This window comes from Molothrus ater, chromosome 6, assembly GCF_012460135.2.
Source record: "Molothrus ater isolate BHLD 08-10-18 breed brown headed cowbird chromosome 6, BPBGC_Mater_1.1, whole genome shotgun sequence".
Taxonomy (NCBI): Eukaryota; Metazoa; Chordata; class Aves; order Passeriformes; family Icteridae; genus Molothrus; species Molothrus ater.
The window spans coordinates 49,853,316-49,860,432 of NC_050483.2; the positions used below are offsets into that span (position 1 = coordinate 49,853,316).

At 38.0% G+C, this 7,117-nt stretch overlaps 1 long non-coding RNA gene across 1 annotated transcript; it reads left to right on the forward strand.

Annotated features, from left to right (window-relative positions):
• Positions 1 to 281: 281 nt before the first annotated feature.
• Positions 282 to 6,872, forward strand: LOC118686966 (uncharacterized). The gene is made up of 3 exons (XR_004980278.1): positions 282 to 376; positions 2,129 to 2,243; positions 6,839 to 6,872. It is a non-coding gene; the product is annotated as an uncharacterized LOC118686966 (long non-coding RNA).
• Positions 6,873 to 7,117: the final 245 nt, after the last annotated feature.

The window sequence follows — 7,117 nt, forward strand, 5'->3', positions numbered from 1 at the left end:
AAAAAACCCAAAAAAACAGGGTATATAATTGTTCATAACTGCTCAAAAATTTGAAACCCAGAAAGTGCAGTCTAGGATGTCACCTTGTATGATAAAGCAGGGGAAGGGAAATCATCTGCAAAACACAGCATCTCTCACATCAAAGGCATTTCCCTAAGGTATTAGACTACACTTAAAAGTTTTACCTTTCCCAAATGCAGTCAGTATGCTCTCTTTCTTTCTCTTGCTTAGAAAAATGGCTCTGTTTTCAGTCTGAAAGTCATCTCCTACTTCAGTTAACAACAAAACCAAAAGAAGTTGTACTTCTAAAAGGTACCACAGTCTACCACGGTCTACAACCATGATGAAAGTACAGCCTGGAGAGCAACTCTGCCAGGTATTTCCATTGCACCATGTCACTGCTCAGCCCTGCCTTCCTTCCTGGGGTTGCCAGTCCTGCTGTTAGTTGATAGATGCTATTTACCACCAGACAATGTCGTGGGGGGACACCCAAGTGATTTGAGTCAGGCAGAACAATCAGGTTAGCACACAACTCCACTAAGCTGATATATCCTGTTACTCAGCATTTAATTTGATCAGACTTTACCCTGGCTGTGATAACATGGGTATCCTTTTGCTGCCAGGCAGTATCTCTGCATTGCACTCATCAAGCAGGGGACACACACTTCTAGAGCCAGAACAATAGGATTGTTCTGGGATGTAAGCCTGCATAGCCTAAGACTTGGGCTGAAAACCACCTAACTTCACATCATAGCTCAAAGTAACCCAAAGACTGTAAAAAGTTCTGTTTAAATGACTCAGACTTCATTTTATCCAACAGTGATGCAAACAAAACCTGGCAAAATTTGGTCTTGATTGATTAATATGGTGTTGACAGCACCTTAATGGGTGTTATAGGAAATTTGACAATTTTTTAGTGTTTATGGAGCACCTCTATGGGATTTGCAGAATTATTTATTCTGCACATGTCCTAATTACAGAAACATTCAAGAAATACCTTAACAACATGAAAAAGCACTTTCAGGTAAAACTGGCAAGGTTTTGTATGGTAAATGCAGTCATAATCCATCCTATTGATCAAAATATATTAAAATTTCACAGATAAAATAATGGAAATAGAACAATCTGTGAAACAGCAGATTTTTCAATAAACACAACCCATTCTCTGTTCAGAATAAACCCTGGATCTTACATGAAAACAAAAAGGCAATTGTATAATGAATATTATAAACCATATTCATGAGTGGGTTAAAATTAAAGCTGAACAGTCAACTTTTAATTCTGAAAATACCTAAATCTGATTGGTTTACTTTTCAGTAATTAAATACTGCTATAACAATAACAATACTAGATACATATTGGTTTAATTTTATTTATCACTATTTAGATATTAGATATTAGATTTATTTAGATTTATTTATTTAGATTTAGATATTAGATATTTAACACTATCTAGAGGTTACTTTTTTTGCAGCAGTGACCATCAAAACCCTGCTCCTAGAATAGCTACAGCAACCATTAGGTCTTGTAAAATAAATACTTCCAAATAATCAACAGCAACTATATCAAGATACACATCGCATGCTGAAAAACAGACAGGAATTTGGCATGTGTTTCCCCTGCCCAGCTATGAACAACAACCATGCAGCACATGGTTGATGTCACCCTGTGTGCTGTCCCTGTCCCCCCACCATCAAGGTGGCTTTCAGCCCTGTACAGTTGCTAGTAGGTCTGTTTCACAACTTTTTCTTCAAAAGCTCCTTTCTGTTACACTCCTGGCATCTGTTTCTTCCCCCATAGAAGCTGCTTAACCTGAGTGCATAGCACTGTTTTATAGAGAATCCAGGGCCTGATCCAGCAGCCACTGAAGTCTTAATAGAGTTCCGTAGGGCTGAGCAAGCCAAAGTAAAGGATATAAGGAAGACAGACAGGTCGTAGTGACAGCCTTTTCTAGAGACTGTCAGAAGTGCATCAAGAGGCACAGTGACAGAAGGACCAGGGCTATCAGTTGTGTAAATCCCTGTGCCTGTTTGCTGTTTGCATTGCAGCAAGCAGCAGGTTGTTACAGCCTCTGTGGTTTCTCTCCTCTGTGCCATCACTAACCACATTATTCTCTTCTTACTCTCAGAGAGAAACCTTACTTCATCCCAATGTGTCTCTGGAGAAAGATCTTGCAAAACTTCCCCATGGCATTACTGGACAGTGAATCAGGCTCTTACACAGATGAGAAGCAGCTGAGTCAGGTGATTTTTACATGCAATTTTTGACACATTTCTGTATAACTTGAGACTTTTTTCCCCAAATATCCACGTAAATTGCTTTTGGGTCATGCTGCAGGTCTCCTAGCACTTATGGCTACACAGTGGGAAATGAACCTTTGTTTTTGGATTTGACATCTGATCCAGTCGTTTTGCTGTACAACATCTCTTTGTTTATGGTTGTAAAGCTGGAATTGCTACCTCATTTTAAGGCTTGCCACCCGAAGCTGTACAAGATTTAGGGTATGAGCAAGTCAACCACAAGCAGCTGGGGCACAGCCCTCAGCTCAGACTTGATAACTGAGTGTATACATGCTTCTAGACTGTTGCAAAGAAGAAATGAAACTGGTTGCCTGAAACCAAATTCACAGTGGATTTAAGCCACTTCCTGGGTAACTTGAGCATATTTGGTTTTCACCTGCATCAGACCTACACAAACATGTCTCAGCAGAGAGGTGGTGAGTTTAAAGGTCTACCTTTGTCAATCGATACAAATGTGAGATGTTTGGGACAGGTTTGTGCTTAAAAAACTTGTGTGATGAGCCTCAGTCCATTACTGATGTTACCAGGCACCAAACTGATAAATGTTATAAGGTCTATAATACATTAGTATTCTGGTGTTGTGGATATCATTGTAACAAATTCTTTTTTACCCATGAGGGTTATTCATTAAGGTCTGAAAAACATTTGGAGGTCCCTGTAAGAAAGGAGTTAAAGAAATGCAAAAGTGTTGCTTTGGCATTGTGTTATTTATCAGCTGTCTGGTTAGCATTTGTGCTCAGTCCGCAGGTTTCACATGTAAATCAAATGCAATGACTCCATGACAACTCACAAGATTTACACAGATGGGACCTGACCAGCCCTCTCTGAAGTCACCGGAGGTGGTCTGGGTTCCCTAATGATTGCAAATAGGATACACAAACATAAATATAATTTACTTTTATAAAACTTTTAATTAGGTTAATAAAATCTCTCAGCATAAAAGCCTATAGCTCATAAAAACTCAGACCCTGTGCATAGCAGAGCTGATGTGGGTCAGGATAATAGCCACAAAGAATTGCATTACTGTGCTAATACAATAGGGAAGTCTCCTGCCTCTCTTTTGAATAACCTCTTATGCAAATTTCAAATGTTGACCATGACACCAGACCTTCATAGGGCACGGAGCTGTGTTTCCCTGTGCTTACAATATATTTGATTTCAATGCAAAACTGCAAACTCATCAAAACTACACCTTTCTACCAGCATTCAATTATTTAAATACAGAACATATACAATGTGGGGGGGGTTGCCTCTGAGTCTTGTATAAAGTACTTCAGTCAAGCTTACAAAGAATATAATACGAAAAGGACAAAAAATCTAAGTGTAGGGAAATTTTAACCATTGGGATCCTTTTTTACCTATTAGTTTCCACCTTTCCTCACCCTTGATCAGTTAAAAATACTGATTCTAAAATGCATTTAAGCATGCAAGATATATATATATATGTATGTATGTATACATGTATGTATATATACACAAATTGTCTCTATAATAATGAATCTGTACTAATCTTGAATTCAAAGACAGGTTTATTTATAATTTGGGTCATTAGCTGCCCACTTGCTACATTTTTTGACCACATGCTAAAGATTTAAACTATGCAAATTTTAATTATTTTGTCCAATTACAATGTGTTTGCTTTCACATGCACATAAAGATGGACTATTTACAAATATACAAGTATTTCATCTTATTTATTAAATATTATCCACAAAATCATAGAATAATACATATATAAGAATATTCCCTATAAAATACACATAAATGCTGTTAACAAAATGTTTTGTTATTTCATGTGCTATATTCCAGGCTCAGTTCTTAGAAAACACAATGCCAAGGAAATGGTAAAACACATGAGTTTAGTTTGTAACACTTTCTCTTCCAACAGACAAAAGTTAATTTGTCTTGTACAAGATGACTTCTGCTAAACATATGGAACAATTTTACTCTTCCTTGGGAGCAAAGAATTATTCCTATGTGTGTTTAGAAAAATCCCCCAAAATATAATATTTACAGAAGAGATGCACCCAGTTTTATGTTCAAAAGTGTGATACATTGAAAATAAGAGCAAATTTAATTCTTAGAATGTGTATATGCTCTCATACCCATACACCATTTTTTCCTCTTCAAGCTCTAAAAAATTACCAGCTTTGTAGTTTCACCTCAGCACCATTAGCATCTGTCTCTGTGCTGTCCCTAACAGAATGGCTCTGAAGGATTAACAGGGGCTGCCATCCTATCTGAGATTGCACTGCACTCCTGATTGCCACAGCCCAGCATTCCCGGACAGGGATCCCTCTGGCACCCACTGCCTGGAGGGTGTGGGGTTTGCCATGAGTCACCAAAGGCAGGATATGACCAGATCTGCATGTCCACACAGACTGCAGCTCAGGGGGATGTTTAATGGGTTCAGTGTATTCCCCCTCCTGGCTAAAACACTCCCTGCTTCAACAGGAATGAGGCACATCATCCGAGGAGTGGGATCCACATCCTCTGGGACAGGGGTTTTACATCTCCATGAGTCAGCCCTGGGGCCTTGTTCCCCTCTGCTCTCAGTGCCCAGCCACATCCAGGATCCCTGTTTCCCCTTCCCTCTCATCCCAGGAGGAGCACTGTGCAGGACCCAGAGCCAGCCCTGTTTGAACAAACCTCACTACCCACTTTGTGCTGGATGCTGTTCCCTTCAGACCTGTCTAAGAGCTGGTTGAGTCAGAGGGAAAATCTACCCCAAATTCAGTGGATTTGAGGTTGGATTCCAGACCCCAGACAAGTTTTGCTTCAGAGGAGCCTGGAGTCTAGGATATAAATCTATGTATTTGTTGCAGACCTAACTGTAATTTGATTCCAGTAGTCATGAATAGGACATAAGAAACGTGGAAATATGTGTACATGTGCCCTGCTCAAACAGTGGGTGCCATTAGAAAGCATAATAGTGTTCCGGGCTATTGATTTTACCACAATATTTCCTTGCTTGGTCTGTTTTCCACTATGAGATATTTGCACCATGCCATGGTAAATGTTGTTTTTAACAGAGCTCACTGCAGTCTTTTTTGAGAAACTATGTGAACAATGTGGAATTCTCTCAGTGCTGAGTTGTAAGCTGGGCTGTCTGATGCTCTATTTGAAAAAACAGGCAGAAAGAGCCAAATGGAACATAAAGCTGAATTGAGATAAAATATATATATACTGAAAATACTAAACTGCAAGACCCCAAGAAGTAGTTTAGATACTAATGATATTAAATAGGGGATTATATTCATAGGTAGAGTTCAGGTTTTTATTATGTTTATCTGGAACAGAAATAGACATCCAGACCTCATTTCTCTTCCAAAACAAATATAGCTTAAGTCAAAAGATGTGCTCTTTTTTATGCCACTTTTCAATTATTCAGTTATTTTGCTAAAAGATTCACTTATTCCACTCTAGACTAGTAGGAGAAAACAAGAGGGATGGAGACTTAGGGCAAGAGAAAAGGAATTAATGTAAACCAAAAAGCTGAATATGCTTATAAATTACAACCCACATAATTAAATGTAGATCAGTTGTCATAATAAAGTCCAATTTTCATTTAAATGAAATTTGTATAATTTTTGTCCTTCAGACCAAAATTTTGTTTAAAACAAACTGATCTTTGCTGATATGAATTGACCCATCTCCCTTTTTCTGCATCTGAGTTCTTAATTACAACTTACAACGGCTCTGTTTTACCAAATACTTACAGCATGTAATGAAAAGCAGGCAAATAAAATATTAGTGAAACTAAACTAAAAGATATATTTAGTGATTTCTTTTCATCCTGAATGGGTTCCTTGAATGTTCTGTGGGGTCTGTCATATGTTTGGCACTACTTTGTATTTCTTTTCTGACTTGAAGATGGAATAAAGTGTACTTGCAGCAAATGAACAGATGACATGCAGCTAAACCACATTTCAGACATGTTGGATTAAACTTCAAAATTGGATGAAATAATGGCCTTAAAAAGTAGGCTACAACAAGGATAAGGGTAAAGTCAGGTTTAGGAATACTCACCTGGAGTAAGGTATGTCATGTTGTGGCAAAATGCAAACTATATATACAAAAAAAGTGTAATCTACAAGGCACACAGGTAATATACAAGCAAAAATGGAGCATTGTGCCCAGTTGTCCTCTCAGCTTGAAGAAAGATGTAAAGTCATTGAAGAGCCTGTGGGACAAAGCAGTATTAAACAGTGGAGAGTCAGAAAAGGACATTACAAAGCAGATTGAAATCACCTGTTTGCCACCTGTTTGTTACAAGGCAAAAAAATATTGAGCTGGAAAATATTAACTGTAAATTTTGTTATCTAAAAGCATGGTAGGAAATTCCTAAGATCAGGTCAGATATAGATGACAAGTCCAGTTTAGGTACAGTCCATTCTGTCCTGGGAGACAAAGAGAGATCTAAGCTTTTTAATTCTCTTTCCAACTTATTTCATAAAAATGTACCTTAAAATTCTATTACAGTTATGATAGAAAGAACTTAAATGAGAACATTCACCCATCTAAAATCATATTCACAGGAATCCCTTGATGGAATCCTTTTTATGGATACCCTGACAAATAAGACCCTGTGTCTTTCCTGAGAAGCAATATTCCTGTTGTGTTCCCAGGAAAAAAAAAAGGACTGGACTATTCAGAAGCCAATATAACTGGAAAAGGAAAAGCCAGACTTGTTGAAGAAAATTACCTGCAGGCATACATTTTCACTAAGGCTGCAGAGAGTTGTCTCTGAGAAATTTATCATTCTAAATTACCATGGGATCTACATAGGAAATAAATCTTCACAGATATCCACTTGG